The 26,247-nt window shown below is 42.7% G+C and overlaps 1 protein-coding gene across 1 annotated transcript in view; it reads right to left on the bottom strand.

Annotated features, from left to right (window-relative positions):
• Positions 1-26,247, bottom strand: part of BACH2 (BTB domain and CNC homolog 2) — a 188,844-nt gene that overhangs the window by 129,701 nt on the left and 32,896 nt on the right. Inside the window, exon 2 of the mRNA XM_027743604.2 lies at positions 15,241-15,327. The gene's annotated coding sequence lies outside the window, so the exon portion shown is untranslated. The remainder of the gene's footprint in view (positions 1-15,240; positions 15,328-26,247) is intronic.

Genomic DNA, 26,247 nt, shown 5'->3' on the forward strand with positions numbered 1-26,247 from the left:
CCCTGTGCTGCATACAAGCCAGGCGACCACCCAGGAAAGTCAGGGAAACATGCTTTAGCCCACAAGTGCTGCCATCTCAGACTGACAGCCCTTCGCCACCAGGGCTTTGCCCTGTATTTTCTATGAGAAGTAAGCACCAAACCTGACAAGTAGCTGAGACTGTGGCAGCATCACCTCTAAGCCTGCCCTGAAACAGTACTGACAAGCAGATCTGCATTTTCTCCTCTTGAGAAGTGGTGCCAAGTGCTAAAATACTTTGCATAAACTATCCACAAGAAAGAAAGAGAAAAAAAGGAGTACATAACCATAATACAGAAGCCTGTAATACTAGTTGCTCTTTACTTCTTAAAACCCTTCCATCCCCTGTCCCTTTGCCTTCCGTCACAATACTTTCACCCCGGTTTTATTAGGGAAATGAGAGAAAAGATGGGTCATCTATAGTCTTGGAAAAGGGTATGGCCAGGTATTTTCTCTCCTTAAGAGCTCATGACAATGTTATTTTCTTTTCATACATCAATCACAGAAAGGTTTGGTAACTGTTTCAGAGTCACTAAAAATTAATCAGTCTGTCAGAGGCCAAGCTGGTTGAGAAACAGAGGTAGGAGCTGGCTGGAGCAACAGAGGTAGGCATGACTTGCCTTCAACAAAGAAGGCAGCATCTGGTTTTAGTTAACTGGGTAAAGGGCAGTAAAACTCAGTCAAGTATTTATTTATTGGACTGGAGTGCCTTCAGCAAGAGAGGAGGGTGAGACGGTGTAAGGTTTTTGTAGTCCCAATCTTGGAGGAGAGGTAAGTGAACTCTGGTTTTACTTTTGGAATAAGATAGCACAAAAAATCTTTGATAGAAATGATGATTTATGAAAGGGATGTTCTGTGCGTGTGTGTAAAACGAAAAAGGTCTAAAAGCTCTAAAGCTTTCCAAGATGATTCTTTTTCTATGACCTATTGGACGCTATTTTTTGCCAGCCCATGACAGTCAAGAGCATGAGAAAGCAACAACCCACTAGCGAGATTGTTGCTTTGCAGAACGATGCTTTCAGTTCAGCAGTGGGGAATGCTGATTGTACCCTGGGTGTACTAAAATGTACCCTGGGATCTCTCCAGCAGGAAAACCAAATAAATTTAACAAAAGGAACAAGTATAAATGGAGCTTTACCTAGTCTTGACCCAAACCTACACTCAGTGGTGTTGCTTAGATAATACTTCAGTACAGGCTAATATGTGGACCTACCAGCTGTGACCTTATTTGGCTCTTAGTTGTGTGCCCCTACTCAGTGTGAGGGTAACACAACAGGGGTGAGCAATGAGAGACCCACAATTCTGGATTCATACCAACTCTGGTGACCACAGACCTTCAGATCATGGCTGAGCAAAAACACATGGAAGTCCACCTGAGGATGCTGCAGAGGTTCGTTGGATGTGTGGAAGGAAGCAAGAAAAGCAATTAAGAGGAAAACTGGAATGACCTTGCAGTGTTTAGCTGGGACCATCAGGCTCTTGCAAATTCTGTTTATATTCGTCCACCACAATGAGGTGTAAGGAAGCCCAGGATGGGAGGGGCATGCAGATAAAAAAAAGAAAGAGGAACCACTTTTTTTTCTGATGTGTGTGATCTATTCAGGTGAATCTTTTTTACCAACAAGCTCTTTTCCTGGAATCAGCACGGATGCCCAAATGTCACTCTGGGGCCCTCTGATAAACACACAACATACCTCAAATGTTTAGGTTATGTTGTCTCTTTGTAGTAGGAGGTTTTGATGGGAATTCTGGAGGTATTAGGTAATTTTTAACAGAGACATTATTAAACCTCCTGGCTTTTTCAAATTTAGAGTCATTTGGTTGAGGTTTTGTTATTTTTAAGCTATTATAGTAATGTGCTGTAATGTCTACCATCTGAAAATGAGACATAAAGGACGGATCTTTATTGACATCCCTCTCATTTCTTTCCTTAGTCACCTTGCATACAACTGTGCATACAATTTTTACACCAATGGATTTTGAACAGAGGAATGCTCTGACCCGCAGATTTCCCTCCACCTGCTGATGCTCCTTGTTCAGTGCCACAGTCACCTCTCTCTCTCTCTCTCTCTCTCTCTCTCTTCCTTCTTCTGCAGCTCTTTGTTACTCAACGTCAAGGTCATCAGTGTCACTGGCTGACATGATTACTGCCTCTGACATTATACCACCGCTCTAAAGGAAACAGGCAGAGTGCAAAGGAAAAAAAACCCACCCAACCCAAAACCTGCAGCCATCCTAGGCAAAAGGGACCAGGCTCAAAGAGATATTAGCAATCTCAGCCTTTCCACTTAAAGAGAAGGTCCTTGCACCGCAATAGACACATGTGGCATTTCAATGAGCTCCTATGCTTGGAAAATTGGTACACTTCTGCCTGCCCCAACACATATCCTGGAGTGCTCCAGTTCTCCGAGATTAAAGGCAAAGATCAGAGGAGGGGGCACAAAATGGTTAAAACCAAACAAATGAACCAACACAAAAAACCAAAACAAAAAACAAGCCACCAAAAAAACCAACCTAGCATCGGACAGGAGATAAAGCCTGACCTGTGATTCAGCAGATTTGAATGGTCAGAAGTACAGCAGCCTGTGCACTATTGAAAGACAGCAGCAGTCCATTACACATATTGATTTGCAGCACTTTGTCAGCACTAATGATGTTACCTCATTAAAAGAGATAAATGCCCTACTGTTCCACCAAAAGCATCTGCTCCTTCCTTTTCCTTGCCTGTACTCCAGCAGGACCCTTAGCAGCAGCACAGTGAAAACAAATCAAAATCCAACACTAAACCTGCTTAGAGCCACTTGCTAACGTTGCTTATTTGTTGTTTTAATGTTAATGTATTTATGTAAATTTTTTAATGATGTTATTCTGTGTTTCCTACCAGGTACCTCTTCTCTTGATACTGAACCAGCACATGAAAGGAAAACAAAGCCCTGTGAACCACAATGGCCCACTGGTTTTCAAAGAACTTCTCAGAAAATAAACTAGTGTCTACCTCAAATAATTAATTCACTGTCGTGTAAAACAATACAGGCTGCAACTTCAATCACAGCAGGTGAAGTAAGTGCTAGGTAAGGGGGTGACAATGACTTCTGTCCGTTAACACCCTACAGTGTGTTGCCACACTCAACAGTTTTCTTCCAAGAGACTCCTCTCTACATGCAGAGGTAGCAGTTTACCATAATGAATGTTTTATGCATTATTCCTTTGTGTGTAGGGTCTCCAAAGTACACATTATTAAAGTCTACTAAACTCTCTATTTAGCAGAATTACCAATATGCCTTTGGGGAAATTATTACAATGAAGCTGTACCGGTATTTAAATTCCAGTTGTTTAACAATCTTTTCCTAATCACCAATCCAGGTATAAACATTAAAGTGCAGTCAGATTTCTTCCAGCGGGGCATAAACATGTCTATGAGCTGCTTATGGAAATTCATTTAAAAAAATGAGTATTTCAACTTGTCACGTTTTTCATAATTAGCCTCAGACAGCTACTGCTTTAAAGTAATAGGAACTCCGTCCTGATCCTCTTCACCAAGCAGAGCCCTCCTTTGGTTCTGCAATACAGTTAAGCCTGGTTACAAAAGCAATTAACTATTTGCAGCCATACAATTTCTATCAACATATCAGCATCTGCAAGGTATCAGCCTAATCAAGGAAAATTTGGCCAACAAGGTCCCATTCTTTACAAATGGCTTTTCTATGACAAAGGACCTGTCCTCGGTGCAAGGGATGGAGCAGTTCAAAAGCTGCTTCGACTCACTTGTATGCCCAGGTCCCTCTCTGGTCCAGATACTCAACTATCTGAGTTGTATGTAAAGCAACAACAGAGCAGCTACTAACTGTTGTTTGAGCCCATTTCCACTTTTAATCTGCACACTACAGCTATAACTAACTACTCTCTAAATGTGGTGGTTTCGTAGCAACGAGTCAAACTTGGTTCCAAATTTGTAAATGTGTGTCTGTACCTCCTGTGATAAGAACAAATATTTTTCCAGTGGGAAATCTCATGTTTCTCAGGGGAAGAGGAATAAACTTCATCATACTAGAAATCACAGGATTCAGCTTCCAGCAGGGCAGGGGTGGAAGAAGAGAACTAAGTCCCAACCTTTCAGGTTTCCCCCATGACCTTCAATAAATCACTGTGTTCCTGCCTCCATTTTTCATCACTATGAACTGCTCAGGTTGTATCTATGGGGCAGTCAGGCTCTCCAGCAAAGACAACCAAGCCAGCACCCAAACAGATGTCCTGTCCTTGCTACTACATTACACTGGCAGTTATACAACTTCAACACCAGTTTAATTCTCGGTCACTTTCAACAAAGAAAACAACATTAATGTATTGAAAAAATGCTGACAACAATCTCACGAAACCAGTGGGTACAGAAACAGAATACAAGTCACAGAGTTGCTCAACGGGATTTCATCTCATATGAAGATGCAGAATTTAGGCCATCATACAACTGCATGTTTTGATATGCCAGAATTCAAAGTTTATGTCTAAGTACAGATAAAAGGAGGACGGACTAAAGTCATCACTGGAAGCTGGTATGTGTACTAAACATTCCTCTGACAAGTATGAATCAAATGCTGTCTGCTCTTTTCGGCTCTAAGGCAGGCCTGCACAATGAAGATGCTTCCATCATGACCAAAAATCCTTCAGGGAACAATCCTTGGAAAAAAAGCACAGCAAACAGGTGAGCATATGTTAGCCATACACTAATTCCCTCTAAACCAATGAACAAAAGTACTTCCTTTCTCCAGTTACAAACCCTGAGCCAGATCACCTTCTCTGTTTTACAAACATAATCTCATTGACTTTGCTCAAGTTACACATGCACGAGAGCAGATTTTGTCGTTGTGTGCCATGGGAGACCAAATTTCCCATAAGTAAGAAAGGAAATAATCTGTTCACCTTAAATAAAGTGGGATGAGGAACACCCCTTTCACCTCTAAAAAGGAGACATATGTCTAACAGACAAACGGAAAACATCACTAATTTCACTTCTTCAGTTTCCCTCTCCATTAGAAAAGACTCTTGTATGCTTTAAAAGGATACATTTTTCAGGCTTTTAAGGTTACTTTATGTGAATGCAAATCAGAAGACTAAAAATATCAGTTGTTGGCTTAGAGATGTCTCCAGTGTTTACTTCACTATCCATTAAAGAAGTACCCCTTCCACCCTGTTTGACAGGGGTGGTAGAGATCAAGGGTGCAGCTCTATTGCCTGAATTTGTCAAGTCCCTTTTTCCTATCGCTTGCTTCTTTACCTCAACACTAGTTTCATGACCACGAGGTGAGATGCTTCCCTGAGTTGCACAAAATCCAACCACATCTTTGGTTTAGTTAGTTGTTGACTGACTTCACCCCATTGAGCAGCTTATGGTCAGCTTCATAAGCACCAATGCTGGTGCAAGAGGGAATGGGGGAAGTGCTGGCTAAGGACAATGTGGGGAGAGAAAGAGGATGAGCAACAGTAATTGGGAATGGCTTAGGCTGCCACACCACCTCTAGACCCTGAAACCTGCCAGAAGACATCATAGGAACACATGACACAGCGCAGAGTGTGGCATTTAACATGGGGGCATTGCAATACATGTGGCTAACGTTCCCATCCTGTTATGTTGTTGTGTTGATCATACCAGATGACAGACCTCACAAAAGCACCTGACATTGTATTCAATGTCACTTTTCTTCCAAGGTATTGGGTGTAGGCCTTCATTTGTTACTGTGGCACGTGGACCAGCAGCCACCCCCGACAAGCTGTCACTTTGTCTCTCCTGCCACCTACTGTATGTGGTGGCATAATGTGTGTCACCAACTCATGTGTGTCTCCATTTCTGTTTGGAAAACCCAACCTTAAGTTCTTCTAGAAGTGCCACTGCATGCATATAGGGACTCCCTTATCACCACTCCTCCAGCAATGCTATCCAGCGTTTCCTGATGAAGGCTAAATGCAGCCCTTTGAGCTCTACTTAACTCACTGATGCTTCAGGGTTAAAATTAGCATTAAATACTAAAAATTCTCCAGAGTTTAGGGCATGAACTTCTCTCCCCCTTTGCCTCATGGAGAATTAATCACAGAAGATTTATTTTAAACACTGAACAGGCCATGATGCCCCACAAACCTCTGTTCCTCAATTTGCTGTTACTTCCAATGACAACACTCACAAGGGGCAAAGCCCAGCAGAAAAATAACTTTGCATTGAGCGTGTGACTGTCAGCCCGTGGGCAGGGGTGAAACTCTTGCTGCACTTGAGCTGCGTAACCAAATGAGTGTCACTCAAGAACAGACCTGCCAGATGCAAGAGTCTGTTTTAGACCGTGGTTTACCCTTGTCCTTTTAACCTTTTGCTCTCAAAACACACAGCTGAGCAGGTCTGGCTGTGCCACGCGTATGCTCGGCAGTACAGTGCTACCCAGATGTCCTCCCCATGTGGTCCCCCTGCCTACAACATCAATGGCTGCAGAAGGGGTTTCACTGACACTTATGCCCAAGCAGTGCATCCAAGGAGGAGAATTCTTTAACCATAACCATCTGGGTTCTGCCATCCATCCAGACGCCATTAACCATAGTGAACAGCATCAAGAAGGGCAGCAACAAGTCTGAGCTGGTCCAGACTAGTCCAAGCCCACCACAGTGGCTTCAAACCCATTCACGATACTATGTGGAAGCCAATAAGCATCCAACCCAAAACCAATTAGATAGATATCCCATGTTAATTATGTATGTCATCCTCCCAGAACATATGACAAGTTTATTTTTCAGTATTTTATTATTAATGTTTTTGGTGGACATCCTGAGCATCGCTCTGCCCTAACTGCCCACAAACTATCACGTCTCAACATCGACATAGCTGCTTTCAGTGAAGTTCATCTCCACAAGGAAGGCAGCCTTAGAGAACATGGTGCCACTTACACACTCTTTTGGTCAGGTAAACCCAGAACCGAAAGCCGAATCATGGGTCATTTACCGCCACCACTTGTGACTCCTAGAACGCTTCCATCAACGCTGTCTCCATACAATTCTAAACAGCCACTGGTCAGATTATGCAACTAACACATCTGTTCTAGAACAAGCAGCAGTTACGAGTATTGAGGCTATGTTGCTGAAATCACAGCTGCGTTGGGCAGGACACATCTCCAGGATGAAGGATCACTGCCTCCCTAAGATCATGCTCTACAGTGAACTTGCCACTGGTCGCCGCAAAAGAGGAGCCCCAAAGAGAAGATACAAGGACTCCCTGAAGCAACATCTCAGCCTTGGCCATACTGATCTTCATCGCTGGTCTACCCTGGCCTCCAATTGGGAGGTCTGGAGACACACAATCCATAATGCTGCTGCTTCCTTTGAGAACACACGCAGGATCACCATCAAAGAGAAAAGACAACGCAGAAAGAATCGTATCCTGCTGATACCATCCAAGGAGTCTTTCTGCTGTGCCTTTTGCAACCATCTTGTCTATCTCGCATTGGCCTCTTTAGCCACCAGCACGCTTGTAGCAAATGTGGGTAGAGCCCTTCCCAAATGTTCATTTGCGAAGCCTAGTCATGATTATTAATTTTAAGAAAGTATTCAAAGAAAAAACAACAAGCTGAATTTTCTAAAAGAAATCTCATTATTTTCGAGTAAGAAGCTAGCTTGTGGGTGCTGGTTTATTTTCCCATATATGGCATTTCCTTCTACCTAATCAACAGCTTGGGGCTCTATGACAGCAGCTATCTTTGATAAAAGGAGTATTCTGATGAAGGAGAAACACATCCAACATTTGCATGATCCAGTAAGCTATCAAATGTATTTATTTATGCTGTGACCACAGTAATCAAGAGGTATTAAATGTGGAATGGAGTATGAGTTAAATGCATTTTAAATCTGATTTTTCACTGGTTGGAAACTGTTGACTAGCAGGCTCTTTAGGGTCTTTACAGTTAGAGAAGTGGATACAAAAGATAAATCACTACACTCCTGCAAAATCAAGTCTTACTTTTGCAAGTAACAGTGGTTCTTTCATCTTACCACTTAAAATTTGATCAAGTGAGAAAAAAAATTAATATAATTCAACTCACATATAAACTTCTCTGAAAAATGAGGACATCTCTTTTCCTTAAACAAATCTGACAAGCCTATAACTAAAAATATTTGTGTAACACACACAGTTCAGTATGAACACAGGAAAACAACTGGCATGAGTAACCAGAGTGTCTAATTTCAGCTATTTAGCCACCAAAATGCCTCAAGAGCTGTGACACATCCACTTAAAAGCTAAATATGGCCCACAAATAGATATTAAACATGAATGAATTTACCAAGAAGCAACAGTATGTTTCCATTAATCATACAAAGGCTGCAAACAGGTTTAAAAAAAGATATTTCTACAGCATGTGATCAGAAGAGGCTTTTGCCGACAAATTTATTGTATTATGAAATCAAGGCAAAAAACTAAAGGATCACATTAGCAGTTAGTAACGCTACAGGAACTCTCAGTGAAAAGCTAAGGGAGTGAACAGAGCCTTAAAACAACTATTTTTTAACACAAGCTTGAAAAACTTGATACTACAAAGACAGTGTCAGAGGATGCTTGGACATCCTTGCTAGAAACTCTCAGACAACTTTTAAGGTTCCCAAAGGATGCTCCAAGGGAATTCAAGAGGCCAATTTTATACACAGATATCTGGATTGATGTGTCACTAAACCAACAGGCAAAGTTTAATCTCCAAAAGAACTTTAACCTCTGCTGTGCTTGACTGAAGGGAAGGGAAAGAGATGTAAGCTTGTTTCGCCTATGGCCAGTGGAGACCCACTAGCAGAAATAAAAGTTGGGTGATAAGCATGTAATAAGCTGCTCCCAGAGTTTCCCTTGCTTTGAGAGGAGTGGAGTGGTTGGGAGGTCTTCAGAGCAGATTCTACAGACAAGCTGTTAAGAGAAGATGCTATCCAGAAGGCTCAACAGGAGGAAAATGGAAGCAGGGAAATCACCGTTAATGGGATTTGGCCGTATCCAGAACATAGCTAGGTTTCGAATACATTACAAACAGTCCTGTGCTTCACTGCTGCACCAATTCATTGCTGGATGAGAAATTTACACAGATTTAAAGCTCCAGAGAAATTTAGATTAATCCTTTTAGAATAAATGTCACCTCTCCCCTGGGATGCTGTCTAGGTGAATACATGAAGAAGATGAAATTGCCACCACTACACTAGAAGTTCTATGATTTTCTGTTAGGGGGAAGGTGTCAGGCTGGAGATTTATTTATTTTGAGGTTATTTCCTACGTCCCATAAATGAAGGCTTGGCCCATTCATTTTAGATACCACTGCATACTACTATAAAATTTGCCTAAGTTTTCTGAGGGAGAGAATCACTACCCAGTCCTGTCAAGAGGATAATCTGAGGTCAAACGTAAAGGGTTACCTCTCTTTCAAAGCATCTCTCCTTGGCACAACAGAAGTAGGTTGAGCAACCTTAGCAGGAAGTTCTCAGTGGCTCCCTCACCAAGCTTTGGTGGGAGCCTCCTGCTCATCCTCCAGCCTAGATGGAGGGAGTTAGTTGCTTAAGGCAGCAATGAAAGAAAAATTGCCATGGATAACATCCTCTACCCGTGCAAACTGATGTCAAGCATGGGACATGATACAACATGTATGAACTTCATATTTATCCCTCCTCAGATCCCAAAGGAGGCAGCACCTCCTCTCCTCAGTATGAGAGGAGGGAAGAGGCCAGCAGTAGAGAAATTTCTAGTCTAATCGTGAGACAGACAGAAGAATGGAAATGATAGGAGAAGTGAGATAAAAGAATTAGAGGGTTGATAGCATCTGATAGACAACACACTTTTAGAAGAAGGAGAGGAAGTTGAGTGGCTGTGAAGGAGGGGGAAGGAAGAGTAAGGCTGATTTTCCCGATAGACAGGTCATGAACAGTTCCCGAAACCTGCCTAACTGGGCTGGTTGTCTGACGTAAAGATGCAAAGAGCAACACACGTGGCATCTTTGAAACAGAAAAAGGAGACGTTGAGGAGCGGGGCACTCTGCAGGGGAACTAAAAACCCGCAAGTCTTTTAAGTGCCATAAATAGAGATGAAGCTATTGAGCTTTCAAGCAATAACAAATGTGAATAGTTAAAAAAGGAGTTTTGCAGAATTGTCCACTCAGACAAAAATCTTAAAAACTGGCTCTTCAAAAATGTCTATTCTTTTGAAAATCCCACACCCACTGCTGGGAGATTAGCTTTACAAAGTGAGAATTTAACTGGAATTGCAGCTCTGAGTAATAACAGGAAATGTTGCTCACAGCAACAGAAAATGTAGGATAATTAGGTATTTTGGGGAAGAGAGGAAAGAAAGTTATAATAACTATGCAAACAGAATAAATAACAATGCTGTTCTTCTCCAGGACCTTTCTGAGGATCTCAGAGCAATCTAAAGTCATTCCCCATTAAAAGCTGCTGTGCTACGGCCACAGCTTATTGCACCATCTAGGTCCCAAACCTGGCTGTATTTCTCATTTTATACTTTACCCTTCTGCTGATCCAGACATCAGTTGAGGGGCAGGGACCCCATTGTGGGTTTTTGCAGTGCAGGACCCCAGCCGGGACTTGGGGCGTTGCCAAGTGCTCCTTCAACATAAATAAGGTGGCAGCCTGATCAAGAGACAGGGAAGACAAAAGGTTTCCACCAAGTGAGAAAACTTGTAAGACGAAGAAGTTAAGGCTCTCCCCACACTGAACATGCTGTGGTCAGTGGCACAGCCTGGCAGGGTAAGAGGGCTGGGAAAACCATCTTTCAGACAAAAGTGTAAAAAGAAGCAGGACGAGTAAAAGGGAAAGACAAGGTCAAGTTAGAAGAAGGCAGGCTCCAGACAAACCCTCCCCTTCCCAGAGGAAATCACCTCAACAGACACTGCTGTGGAGTTTGCAGAAGATGCTACTCAGCAGGGGAAAGGGTCATGCTAAAATACAAACCCATGTTTACATTCTCCTGCAAGTTCTGTAACTGTAGCTGAGAATTTTAGGAAATGCTTTGCATTGGATTTGTTTTATTGCATGTTTCCCACCATTTCCAGTTCCAATTTCTGGTCCTACTCTTGATTTTAAATTGTCACTGGGACAAAACAGCAACATTCAGATGCTAAGAAAACTGGAGTAACTGGAAGTTATATTAACAATACTTAAATGCAGTCTATTTAAAGATTTGAACACATCTTGTTAGAACACTGCATAAATTAACCCAACCTAATTCTCTGGGATGTAACAAGATCTGAAAAGCTCCAAGTTTCATGTTCTCTCTTACCACCCACTTAAAAAACCCAAACCCAACATGCTGGGGTTAGCTCAGGTTGCAAACGAAAACAAAATTCACATTCAACTGAATAAATGTAATGCAATGAAGCTGATGCCATAGCCAACTCAAAACCAAAACAAGAAGAGGTTCTCTCCCACCCCCCCTCCATGCACATTCGCCCTCGTTATCACTCTTAATGATGCCCCAGCCCAGCCTGCCCCCTCAGGATACTTCATCGCTCCCTCCATCCCTCCCCATCATCCAAAACCATCACTGGATGGAGCAAAGCGTGCCCTGCTGCCACTGAGCTCCCAGTCTCGGCCGCCCCGCTTGCACTGGCGGCCAGACAAAGCAAACTCCAGTTGCATCACGGAGCAAACTCATTTTCCAGCAACCTCCCAGCCCGGAGTTTACCGCTACTGTAATCCGGTGCTGTCAACAACGCCGCCTTTGTTGCACGCCCGCGTGCGCCGCTGGCTTGTTGGTTGAGTTGTTGGGTTTTTTTTAATTTTTTATTATTCTTATTTATTTTAAGGAAAATTTTTGTTTTAAATGAGTAATCTGTTTTCGAGTGATTTCTCCTCTGTGCTGGCTCCACCCTATACTGTAAACGAGACATTACCTTATACAAGAATGAATCTGCTGCATTCCTCTGTCTAGCTGCCTCGCAGCACATTTCCTACGCTCGCAGCAGCCCCGGCAGCGCACGCTCTCCCACCCCTTCCCCCCCACCTTTTTCTCTTTTTTTCTTTCCCCTTTTTTTTTTTCCTTTTCACTGCCTCGCTGTGTTTTTGTGTAAATGATCTCACATGACTCAACAAATCCATCTGCCTGGAGCAGGCCAAGTTTGGAGCCTTCCCAGGAGGGAGGAGAAGAATTGCTTTGTGGAAAGGACCTGGAGCTTTGCCCTTTCTCTGGCTCAAATTACCCGCCTGTCAGGCCTGACGGATTTGGCTAAAAATAAAAGGAAGCGGGCCGTGAAAAGGAGATGAATGAGCTCAGCAGTTCCTTAGATAACATGGGTCTGGTGTCGCCCAAAGATCCCAGAGCAGGAACTTCGGATGCTGGACATGTAAATGCAGTGTTGCAGCCTCAGTGAATTCAGCTGCTCGAGGATCAAGAAAAAAAAGGAACAAAAAAAGGCAAAACCAACCATATGCTGTTGGAAATAAATGGATTAAAGAAAGACACCCAGAACGAGAAAACTGCCGACCGTAGGATTTAGGCTTGTAAATGGGGAGATTTACAGGGTTCCCAGTGGGGAAAGGGGGCGTGGGGGGCGTGGCAGTGGGCTGTACATGATGTCAACCTCCCGCCCTGACCGGGGAGCCTCAGCATCCTTCCTGCAAATGCCTGCCCAGCGCCCGCAGCGGGTATTAAGCACTTAGTTTGGCAATGTAATGACACACTGCAACAATCTGTAATGCGAGGCAGTCAGCAAAGCCCTGGCTCGAAAAGCTCTTTCTCCTAACCATTAACCATATGTTTGGCTCTGCCGCCGCCCAAGCGAGCGGGTGTTCCAGCGCACCATCTGGTTTCTATCCACACAAGCAACTGCAAAGCACACAGTATTTCCCTCTGGAGCTGTGTCTTCCTCCCTGGCCCCTGCTCCCTGCCCAGCCCCCCACTCCTCTGCTCCCCATTTTCCTCCTTTGCCCCTTTCCAGCAGCGACTTCACCTCCCTGTCCCATCGATGCTCAAGGTGGTGGAGACTGCAGCTGCCCCGCCAAAGGTGCAGCAGATGAGCGGGGATGCTGTGCTATGCTGCCCTCCGTGAGCTTACACCCCTGCACGTACACACACACACACACACACACAGAGGAATTGCATCCCGCATCACTGATGTTTGGGCTATCACATTAAAAAACAAGTGTGTTCTTGACTGGTCCAGGAGCCACTGCAGTGCCCATCGCATCGCACTCACGCACACATGCACACAGGGACTTGTTCAGTTTGGATTACATCAACTCCATGCTGACACTGCAGAAAGACCTCAAGAATGTACCTAACAACAGGAGGACAATTAGCAGTGTTATCTACTGCTCCCAAGTAGGGTTTTCTATGCACATCGGGTGTTGGTCCCCAGTCCCACCAAATTAAGAAGACTCTGGGGGGAAAAAAAAGAAGAAAAAAAAAGGAGAAAAAGAGGAATGGAATGGGAAAGGGCTAAAGAAAAAGGAATGAAAATGTTTACTTTTTCTGTGATAACTAAACAAGCTCTTTCTGAAAGTATAAAAAAAGGCTTTCAAGTGTTGTATTTTAGGCCTTGTATCATATGTTTACTTTAGGATTTTATGAATTCTAACTACTATTTATGTTCTTAAAGCACTTCCATTGTTCTGTTTATTTCTGAAGTACCTGTGGGACATCAGCAGTAATTTTCCCCTCAGGATGGCCAATTGAAGATCAATCATGACCTATTGCAAGTAAGTATTCAGGGATGCAAGCAACAGGATATTCAGCAAATCCAGCACTTGCTCCTTTAAAGTAAGTTTATACTCTGCAATGAGTCACACATACAGTGTTTATCCAAGTTACCAGTGCTACAGAAAAAAAAAAAAAGCCCATTACATTTACAAATACATAAAAATCACAGCTGTAAGCACCCAACTGCTTACACAAGGACTTGTTTCTGTGACTGGATATTGATTTTTTAATAACGTGTCATTATACCAATGTTGATACAGCAACTATCTTCTCAGAGTATGCAGTTTAATACTAAAAAGAAGCTGGCTTTAGGAAATATCAAATCCACACCCATTCACATGCTTTTTAAATGTCCTTCTTGGTCATTACTATTGCAATGCAAAGCCACAACTGCTTTTTTCCCCACCTTGCACCTAACAAAGAAAATGGACTCGTCAGTTTAGAAACAGCTCAGTCTAAGGCAACAAACTTTGCTGATCTGCTTCTTAATAAAATACTGCAGAACCTCTTCAATCGTTACTGGAAACCAAGAGGCTATGTTGGAAAAGATGCACGTTTTTCAAACTTCCTCAGTACGAGAAATCAGTGCATAAAAAAGCACACTGTAGGCCCTTATTCTGGAATCAAATACGTATGGAGAAAACCATATGCTTGTGAAAAGCCTGGTGACTTCACCAGGATTGCTTAAGAAGTCTGAGGGTAGGATCTGGCCCCAATTACAAATGTGGAGTGGAATTAGCACTGTAAACTCCCCCAGCCTTCATCTTCCAGTTCCCTTCAGTGAGAGAAATAATTAAACTGATTAAAAACATGAGATGCATTTTAGCTAGCAACTTACACTTCCTACAAAACAGGATGCAAATATGTTGAAGTCCATCATTTTAAGACAGTATGTTGCAAACATATTAGTAGCATGCCTAAATATCACACATTACGTTTCCTATAATATATGCAAGAGAAATTGTCTTCATTCACACACAGAAAACAACGAGCAGTAGTCCTCTAAAGCAATAAAGGTCTAGGTCTGGGTCTTTTAGCAGATAATGATCTACTCTGATCCAGAAATCCTTTAAAAGGGGGAATTCAAGGGAAATATTCATAGATTCAGAGTTCTGCAGTCTTAAGGGACAGCTAATCATTTGACCTTCTTTCATGAAACAGGCATGGAGCTTCCCTGCCTACATCAACGCAGCTGTAAGAGGCTGAATGAGAGAATCTCCTAGGGTTAAAAACAAACTCATTTAAAACAAACAAAACAAAACAGCCTCAGATTCAACAGCCTGACATAAAGAAGGAAGCTACTACAGCCCCAGCAACATTCTTCTATTCAGCAACCACCAGTGCTGTGTGAACACTCACACCCTTTCATCTGGTCTGAATGAATTAACAGCCAGCTACTGGGTCTTGTTATACCTTGCCACCTTCCTCTACTCCTCAGCCCCTGACAAAGTGCCATTGGCAGCCTTGAAAGCCAGCCAGTGTTCAAAGCACAATAAAAAGCAGTGTCACATTATTACCTGAATCCACTGAGTCCTCCTGTCAACAACAACGTTTATGCAATCACATTTTTCTATTTTTAAAAACTTCTCTCTTGCCTCATCGCTCTGTGTGAAAAACAACACAAAAGAGAAAATTGATTAATTGCATGCACTCCCAGCAGATATTTAGGTTCTTTGTTTTCTGCTTCATCTCATAAAGACATTAAACAAGAAAAAGTCCTTTCCACAAAATCATTCATTGACCAAATAGAAGCAACAGGTATCAGTTTGGAGAGGTAGATGAGGTACCACAGCCCGCCACTTGTAGAGCTTCACAGGAGAATGCAACTCTCCTGTGCCCATACCCTCTGCCCTCTTCCCAGGGCATCCTGCCCGGCAGCACTGGGACCAATGCCAAACAGACACTCAGTGCCACCAAAAGCAGAAATATGGGGGGAGAGAAAGCTACTTAAGTTTCTTTCAGTTTCAACAGTAAAGACATGCCTCTGATAACCACGGCAGTGATGTAAAAATAATACTTGCAAAATTACTTTGACAGTAGATTACTTTATCATAAAGTTTCCCTGAATTTTGCATCTACATTACTGAAGTAGCAACTCCACTTAAAATTCTCAAAAGGGTCTTTTAGTGTCTGTGTTTACTCCTTACTTCACATATTAGCAGCTTTAAGTTTTAGTGTCAAATTCTACTACTGATCCACCAATGCACCAAAACATACACTCCATAGAAGACATTTCTACATTTAAATAAGGAAGAAAAAAAGCCCATATGGTAGAAACTCAACTGAAGATACAACCTCAGCCCTCCACCCTACACCTCCCCAACCTCTCTGAATGGCCAGAAGACACATCATAAGTAAAGGAAACTGGATTTCCAGTACTGGAAATGCCTTTACTGTAATTATTTCATCACTTTCTTTGAACGTAACCAAAACAAACCCCTTCACTTACGGAGATGCAACTCAACCATGTGTACATGATCCCTTGCCTACCTCCACAAGGGCATACAAAACTAAACCCAGACATGTAGCATGGGGTGGGGGATATAGCTGTGATACCTTTCCTGCTCAGCCCTTTCAGGGCTCAGGCATTTGGCAACATGGATGTCTGCCAAAAAGTTTTGTTGCAAGATTTTGGTCATAGTGATCTGATTGAGCCATTCCCAAAAAAGGTGTCTGGAAAGACAAAATTTTGGCACCCTCAGAACAGAGAGTTTAAACCTGGGTTTAGCCAGACGCCACACTAAGTAAATAGCACAGTCTAGTTCAGGGCTAGGAAGAGAGGTGACCTTTGCCTCTGGCATCTGCTGCCAACCAGGGGAGGGCCACCTCCCAAGCAGGGACGGGGACCAGCTCTCTCTCCTGCTCCAGGTGACCTTCCTACCGCAGCCTGGAGCCATCTATGCTCAACATAGAGCAGCCAAGAGCTGGGCCAGGCATCAGCAGGGAAAAACACGTCAAAAAAAAGAAATTTCACTTAATGGGGACAGAAAATTGGAGGGGGGATGGGGAGAGGGTGAGAACCTGGTTAGGCACAGAGAGCTGCACAGTGGCTGTGCAGCTGCAGCACTGCCAATGAACCATGTTCAGGTCTCTATGACACCAGTGGACACTGTTTGCCATTGGTTTGCTTCCTGCAAAAATCTCTGGTGTACCACAGGTAAGCTGCAAGAGAGAACACTGATGAGTTCAAGTACTCAGCCCTTGAAATGGAGGAAAATGTGGCAGGTGAGTGCTGCCTGCTGTGGCTGCCTTCACTCTTGGCATGTGGGATGTACCTGAGCCGTGCATCAGGACTGCGGGGTAAGAGCACATGACAGCTCTAACAGCTGTTGGCAGCAAGGATTGCAGTCGCCCTGACACTCCCTGCCACTCTCTCAGTGCCCAGGCAGACGAGTTGCGCCTTGGAGAGCTGCCACAGAGCTCTGATGCAGCACTGTGCCAATCATTTAAACCCAGGACCTCTCAAGTGGCCATTAACGAGTTCCTAACCAACCTGAACTCTGGTTTCTCTCAACTAAAAATAATGAACAGTCACAACAGAAGGGGACTGTATTTCCAGCACATGAAATACTACATAGCATGGAGACATGTCAGCAGCAAGGCTGTAAGAACCTCTTGTTTTAACTCTCTTCCTGCAAAGAAGGGGTGGCGCTTCCCAAATCATTCGTCAAACCCTCAAGCCTGACACTAGCAAACAGAGTAAGATCATAAGGAAATGACAAACTTCTTCAGTAGAATTTGAATAGTGTGCCATAAATAAAAATTTGGGCCAAACATGGGACAGCAGGGAAAAAACAAGATGCTGAATAGGGAGTTTGCCCAAGGCTTGCCACTACAGCTGTACCTTTGGCACTAGGCAGGGGACTTGCAGAAAGAGGAAGACTTGACAACTGTCCATGCATTTACAACACTTAAAATTAGGTTTGCACAAATCCGTTTTACATCTGAGTCACACTTCAAACTAAGTTGTAGAATCATAGGATTGTCTGGGTTGGAAGGGATCTTAAAGATCATCTATAATGTTGCAATGTGCTTGTGTATGAAAATAAAATTAACAGCAAATAGCTGAAACTGCTTTAGATATTACGCTACCTTAGATGTTCATAGCATATAACAGCAAATAACAGAGCATAGGTCTACAGTCAACCAAATGCAGAACGCAGGAAGACAGTACTTAAAGGTAAATAATTCAGGACTTGAATTGTTTAAGGTAAATAATTCAGGGCTCTAATGAATACACTGACTGTAAACAGGGAGTTCCACTGCTAGGAACCCTCCAAACTGTCCTACATCCAATCCTTGGGAGGGCAGAGCAGAAAACCATCAGGAGAAACATGCCTCAAACATTCCTGGCTATAGCAGCAAGGACTCTAAGACAAAGGGAGTCTTGGACAGGAAAAGGTGGCTTCAAATGCTGGTTCCAGCATCCTATACTGTGCCCATGAGCTGCTAAAAAGGAGATGCTGTTTCAGAAACACCACTTGGGCAAACAGTGAGGTGGCTGGGAAGCAAGAAAACTGACTGACCCAACAGAAGCATTGGAGAAGCCCCTCAAGGATAGCCAACACAGCAGTTTGGTCTAGCAGTGCTAAAAACACAGAAAACTGTGGGTGAGGCTATAAGCTCTTTGCTAAATATGACAGCCCATGGATGAAAAGAACCCAGACAAATCTCTGAGTCCTCCTCACTTCCCTTGCTAATCTCTCTTCCCTATCCTTTTCGATTGGCTATTATCAAGTGCTTTTATCAACACCTGGGAATTCCTGTGCATCTGTCAAAAAGCATCTCAGCCAGCCAAATCCCATCAACAACCACAGTATAAATCCTCATAAATTTCTAAATTACCAGCAAGTCTCAGCCTTTCCAGCTTGCACCCTCTAGTTCCAAGGAGCCATTCACAAGCAGCAACTACTCCTGACTGAGCAAGGAAACCGTATTAAAGTGGACATACAGCAAATTGTCAGTTATACAACGTTGTTGCTGCTAAAAAACCTCAGAGGATTTTTATGCTGTCTCACACATACAAAAGTAGTATGTAAAAACACCCTGGAGTTGCCTCACACCCTCTTACAAGACCTACATGAAACCAGACTGCGGAAAAAAATCCTGCCTTTCTCTGCCAGACAAGGGCACATCAGCAGCAACAGCCAAGGTGCTGCAAGGTTGCTGATGATCCTGGAAATACTGTATGGGAACACGCCTGCAGATCAGCAATCAAAAACACAACTGCTGTTCTTGCTCCTTGCCCAGCGGAGACAGAGATCTCATCGCCAGTAGAGATCTGGGTCACCACCAGGAAGCTGGAGTTATCCCAGCACCATCATCTTTTAGGTAACGCTCCCAAAAGGGGAAACAAATATGTGGCAAGGTTTCATTTGACAAGATGCTGGGTGTAAACAAAACTAACAACTGGGGGTTTCTTTGCTCCCTGGTGATACCATCCGAATGGAAAAAAACCTCAACCAATATCGCCTGATGCATTGTATGCAAACTGCTTTGCAGAAAGAGTTTGCTGCAAATGCAAGGTTCAGTGTGCAGTGTCTCAAGAGCTGGCAAATGCACCTTCATTGCCAAAGTCTGCCTCCTCCCAAAAAACAGGCTAAAAAGTATTTGTTTGCCTATCCTGTACTTCAAAACTGAAAACCCAAACATGGGGAAGGAAAAAGCTAGAAAGACAATGAAGTATCAATTTTAAACCTATGATGTTTGTGAAAAATAAACGTTCTGAGTCTCCATGTAATTAAGTAGCTGACACTTATCCAGTCGCAGGACTGAAAACTGAATCAACCTTGTATCTCTGCTAACCAAAGCTTTTGCAATCTTCCTGTATGCCATTTCCTTGTTTACATCTCATGGTATAGGAGTTCAACTTTTGGAGAAATACGAATGGTGAACCTAGAAACTGAAATGTGATATTATTTACAGAATAGGAGAGCATGCCGTTCAAAGGAATTCGTAGGCGCACACATCCCAATCCTGTTCCTCACCCACTCCTGAAATCCTGTACCAACCAGATTAGCCAATGTGCACATGTCTGCACTCTTGCGGAAACAATAGTCTCTTTCAGTCCATACAGTCTTCTGAAGAACCAGGCAAAAACGTCATGGGAGAAGTTAGGAAATATCTGCAGAAAACAGTACACAAGATGAAAGGCAGAATGAGCCTTTTAACTTGCACAGTGTACATGGAGGATAAGTGTAGAACCTTGTTACCTAGCCCCTCTTCCAAAGGGCTTTTTTACCCCCCAGGATGGAAAAGGGGGGTTGTTGAAACAACTTTAGAAAATAAAACACTGGGGTGCTGGACTGGCTCTCTTACAAACAGACTACTGCAGGCAAATTCAAGCTCTGGGAGCTGTGTGGCAGACCTGGGAGCCAATACATGCTCCCCCTTACATGCTGGGATCTCCCACAGATGGCAAGGATCCTGGCATGATCAGCCCTCCTGCTCCCAGTGCACAGCGCTCCTCCCTTCATTCCCCTCCCAAACACCGCTCTGCTGCTGCAGAGGGCACAGAACTATTTTTTAATTAATTCAGCAAAAGGTTTGAGCTGCCTCAGGGTTAAGCTAAACATTTTCTGTCTTTAACCACTACAGCAGAACTAACTATAGAGAAAAAACACTTCACCATAAGTCTAGGGAATTGAGGACAGAAAAGTGCAACAGAGCCACCCCTGACCTCTCAAAATTTTGCCTCCAGAGGACTCAAAAATAAGAAACTGAATTTTTAATCAGCTGGGAAATGGGGCAGGGACACTCACTCTAGGTAACATGGTGAATGTCACATAAAAGGCATTATTGAGTTGTACTATCCACCTTCTGTTCCAAACTTTAGGCCTCCAAGCAACCTATCAGAAAAAATCCACCTTCCCACGCCATCAGGAAAGCACTAAGCACTCAGACACATTTAAAAGGGATACAGTTCTCCAAATACTAGTTTCTCCTCTCACAAGGGGCTGTAGCTCCTGCAGGAAACACATGCTCCTGTAACAAAGCAGGTATTCTTTGCATGTACTGACACTGCCGATTATTTTTTAATCATCTGGTATGCATCTTCCTACAGGATTGTTTATGTTAAGGGAAATACTAGCATTAGCTCTGCAAAAGAACACTGACCACTGTTCTGTGTGAATGCTGCAAAAGTTGCAACTGTGGCTTGAACCCTGCCTCTGCCTTGTGCTGAGCAGTCCATACAACCACTGTCATTTTACCTCGTGTGCTTCCCCTCAACTCATGCTTATTCTTTGCAGGATTTTACTACACAGCTCAACTAAACTTGATAGTAAGTATTTTTCAAACTGTAGGAGTGAGTCAAAGTATATTTTGATGTGTCTGATTGCACACAGACCATATGATTTTGTGAAAGCTGGTCACAGAAGAATACAAGTTGTTTTTTCATTTCACAGCTCTGAGAGTCAAAAATAGAGTGTAGGACCCTGATATATACCAGATGTTTTAAAGTAAGGTGGAAAAACCGGTGTGGACATGTTTGTCCATCATGAAAGCTTCCCGACAGCTACCAACTGCCCGTGCTACAGTAAGCAGGCTTGTTTTGCCTGTGAAATATTACAAGCCTAATGGAATGGGAGTATTCACAGCCTTCATGCACATGTATATTCCTGTTCTCAATCCTGCTCTCTTTTCCTGAAAATAAATTTGACAAGTCCATCACTATGATGTGAGAAAGCCTCAAAACAGAGCTCATTTTGTTAAACATACAGAATCACAGAATACGCCAAATTGGAGGGGACCCACAAGGATCATCAAGTCCAGCTGCTGGCCCAGCACAAGACCATCCCCAAGAGTCACACCATGTGCTCGAGAGTATTGTCCAAATGCTTCTTGAACTCTGTCAGGCTTGGTGCTGTGACCACTTTCCTGGGGAGCCTGTTCTAGTGCCCAAACAACCTACTGGATGAAGAACCTTTTTCTAATATACAAACTAAACCTTCCCTGGTTTAGGGAAGGTCTAAAACTTCAGGTTTGGGCTGGAGCACATCCATGGTTTCACCAAGGTTCACATTCAACCCAAGAAATGAAAGAGCAAAATTTTTTCACTTGTTTTGAGCAAGTCTTGAGTCAGTTTCCTTCAGAAAGTTTTGTTCAGAATTTGTGTTTGGATTTTAAAAAAATAAATAAAAAAGGCTTTCACCTCAGTCACAACCCTCGCTGCACTCTACAAATTCAACTCAGGACTCTACAAATACATACAGATACTTCACACCTCTGTCCTGAAAAGATAAGTTTCACCTCACAGTTACGAGACTGGAGGTTGTTTTCTTTTCTTTTTCAATAAAAGGGAAACTTCATCATTAAAGAAAATAAGAAAAAAAAAAAAGTAGCCCTGCAGAAAAGCACCATTTCAGAGTAACAGGAATATGCACCTATCATTTAAATTGGCCCCTTGGGTAAAGCTCATTGCAGAGATCAAAAATCTTTCCATGGACTTGGGATAAAGCCTGGAGAGTTCAAAATACTGCTGAGAGTGGACATGACTGCTCTTGACTGTATGGCATGAGGGTGTGTGAAGGCAAAACTGCTACAGCTGCCGCAATGCTTCCCAGCACGAGAAGTCCCAGGGACTTTGGGTACCACAAGAACACACACTCTCAAGAGCTTTCACACACTCTCAAGACCTTTCAGACAGTATGGTGATATGATTCACTGATGACAGAGAAAGACTTATAATTTCTTTGTTGGTGACTCTGCAGGTCCTATTTCCACAGCCCATGATGGTTCAAAAAACACCACAAGACATGACAGAAAAAGGAGTATCCTCAGGCCAGGGTCAGACAAATATATACACAGGTGAAGCAAGGTGAGGGCCAGGATTGTTGAGGAATACATTTAGTGCAGTTAGCTCAGTGTGCAAGTTGCAGGTTGTGCCCTATGTGGCAGGAGCCCAGGCAAAAGGCCACAAACTGCCAGCGACCCCTTGCACAACAAAAGGCACAGGGACCAGTGGCACCATTCAGGCGAACAGACACTTGGAGACACAGCAGGAGCCAATGAACAAGCAGGAAGACCTTAGATTATCTTGTGCATAGACTGGAAGTGTATAAAAGCCCAGAGTTTCCTTTGTTGGGGTCTCTACAAGCTGTTTCTGTTTTACTGTACCATGATTAAACTGCTTTCAGGATTCAGATGTCTGGGACTGTGCTATGAGAAACCTGGAGCAGAGCCGGCAAAGAAACCTTGTTCGACTGTGTGAGTGTGGTGTGTGCAGGGAGTCAAGCAAGGCACTGGTCAGGTCACTGGAGATGCCTGCTGTGAAAGAGCTTCAACCTCAACAGTTAAGTCTCTGTTGGTGGGACTGTGCCTGCCAGAGTGCACCCTGAATGATCAAACAGGAATGCTTATTTAACAGGGATGTCTCAAGCCTCCCATATCCAACCCAAAGCAACTTCTTCACTGAACATTGCCTCAGTTCTTTTTCTACACAATGTTTACAATCATAAAAGAAGGTTTTGGAGATTTACCTAGGACTTGTGAGGTGACAGGATATTTTTCTCACAATCTAGTTGAACAGCATTTATGTCTGTTGTTTTCTTTTCACATTCCCTTGTGCATATACAATGACCTCTTCTTTCAGCCTGGCTCTGCCTGAGGAGTAAGTAGAACTGTCAGCTTCTTCAGCACTAGGAGGAAAGCACTGCCTTGGGCCCACACTGAAATCACTCAATCTCACACAGGACTGTGGAGATAATCCTTTGCCCAATAAATAGCCCACTTTCTTCCTTATTGCTCCAAAAGGACATGAATGAATGAACTGCACTTTTTCTGAACACCACCTTCTACTTTTATTGAGTAGTTCAGTCACCGGTTCCAGCTGCACCTCCTCATCCTACAAGGCATCAGTTAAGGTTGCTGGGTCTGATTTCCAAGTCCCCAGCTATAAGTATCTTTGAGGAAAAAAGGTTGGATGCTATTAGCCCTATGAGAAAACATGCATTTAGTCCATAACCACGGGCTCCTGAAACACAGCTGTTAAGTGCAAATCTCAGTTTCTGAAATTTTCTTTCTGCTGCCTCATTATCTTTACTACATGCCAGCAGAAACCAGAGTCCCCGCAGGCAGAGGGAGGAAGTCTTTGTGCTTCCAGCTGCATCTAACACTGGCTAGTCAACCAGATGCAAAATATTGCATCAACTGACGTTTCACTTCAAAGTTTCAAAATTTTCCTCTTACTGCTGGGACTAGTGCTTGTGGTTTGAGTCACCACTGGGGAAATGGAATCTCACAGCCAACACTTCAGATTACTTCCCAACACTGCCGGGCTGCCCTCAAAAGAAAAACAACCAGAAGATGTCAGACACAAAATGGCTTAAATCAGATACTTAGAAAATACTCTGTGATAAACAAAAAGTTAAGCACAACTAATTGAAATGAAGATTGAGCTCACAGTAAGTCATCATTTTAATGGTAAGAGTAGGACAGGATCCCTAAGAAGTAGTTCTGGCCAAGATGTTCTGACCACTGAACTTAATCCTGCAGGTGTTGACTTCATGCTGTTGTTGTCTTCCAGTCAGACTGTTCCAGTTAAGCAGCTTTGAATATTCTCTTTAGAATCCATAGACTGAAACTCCATTTTTTTAAGTATAGTCATGCACAGGAAAAAAAAAATTCAACTTGCCAAAGAAGAACATATCTACCAGATCAATGAACATACAATCTTAAAAATAAAACCCTAATCCCTCGCTTGCTAAGACATCTCTTTCAAAGAAATGTTTATGTTAAAATTTAAAGTTATGTTCAACATTAATCTTAGGGAATGTTACAACAGAATGTACCAATTTTAAAAGGATTCTACAGTCCTAATGAATTCCTAAAACCCACAGACAGAAATTAAATAGGGGGAACCTACAGTGTTGGCTAGACATATTTCAATATTTGTTACCATAGAAACAAGCCAGTAGATTTAGGGTTTGGCATTATCCTTGCTATAAAATATTAAACTTCTTACAGTTTTTGCATATGTATATTATGGCAAGAACACTGTCAATCCTGATAAAGCCCAAAGCATCTTAATTATTTAACAGGATTTTAGCTTTTTTCCTTTTTTAACAGAGTAGCTTTTAATTTGTTTTTTTTCCTCGATAAACTGTATTTTAACATCTTCCAATAGGAGACAATTCTGGCTGACAGAGTAATATACAGGAGATAGAGACTTATTTTTCCTCAGTCTTCGAGATAAGTGGTAGATAACAGGAACACACACATATTCTAATAAACAAGATTCAACAATAACTATAAAAATTTTATCAGTTAGCACCTGTGGTAATTTTACCAGCCAAAAGTACAGTAAATGTTATATTTTATTTGAAAGTAAATTCATACTTCAAATTTGGTGGTTTTGTTTTCAAGCTTAGCAATGGAGAAATGCTGAAGTATAGAAGTGACTGAGAGAGCATCTCGACACTTCAACGATATCAAATACTTCTGGCAGATGCCTGAGAAATGAAACAAATGCATTGTCCTTTTGGGCTTCAGATGAGCATCAACAGTTGCACTGAAGCCACAGCACAACCAGCAGGCAAAAAGATCAGAAATTCCAACAAAGAGGAAGGACAGATACTTACTCCAGCAACACTTCTTCAAAAAAGGAAGGAGAACAAGCTTGTTCAGACAACTCGAATGGTGGAGGGGACTGACAGCTCTCCATACCATCCAGAGGAGTCCTGAACGTTGCTTGTTTTTGGGACACGAGCTTAGCCAAAGCAGTGGGGAAGATCACTTGGACAAGCCCGAGCCCACTGCTGCCGGGACTGGATTTGTGTAAGTGACTTTGACCCTGATGATTTCACAGCCAAAACTGGTTGTATGTCACAGCCTTCACTTTTTGTTTGGATTGAAGAAAATCTGCTTACAGGAAGCTCAACACAAGGCTTCCAAATGATGAAAAAATGAAAAACTTGGGACTAAAAGCCATAAACCACACAGTTGTTTCAATACTATGTTCCAGCATTGAAGTGGACAAAGAAAAACACCAACAAAAGCAAAGCAAACTAGAACAAATACAAAAACTGAGCAAGACCGAAACACCCTCTTCTTCCAAGAATTAAACAATACTTTTTATGAAGTGAAAAGATAAGCAGTGGGACTGCCATTTCCTAACGCCTTCTGAGGTCAGTCCTGTAGCACAGGTTCTCAAACAGCCAATTAAATGTACACAGTTCTCACACTCACATATACATTGTCATCTTAAAAAAGCCCAACAACTCACGTCTCTAAAAAAATAATGGAAATATATATTCTTGAAGGCCTGCATGACAACCCTTTAACTAATGGAAAATCTTCAACGCTTTAAAAGAGGAAAATGGTAAGATGGCTTTATTTTAAATGAGTAAGAATTTAAATGTCACTTCCTGCATGTGACATCAATTTGAATAACCTTGCATTTTTGTTTTCTTTGGTGTGGTTAACGGTGGAATCATTGTAGAGTACATTTCTATGGCATTTACAGTTGCAAGTTTATGTTTGGCAACTGCTTTGCGTAATTCTAAACACAAGAAAAGCAGAAAGTG

The sequence above is a fragment of the Pipra filicauda genome, unplaced genomic scaffold, assembly GCF_003945595.2.
Source record: "Pipra filicauda isolate LSUMZ 115617 unplaced genomic scaffold, ASM394559v2 scaffold60_size3304689_pilon, whole genome shotgun sequence".
Classification (NCBI taxonomy): Eukaryota; Metazoa; Chordata; class Aves; order Passeriformes; family Pipridae; genus Pipra; species Pipra filicauda.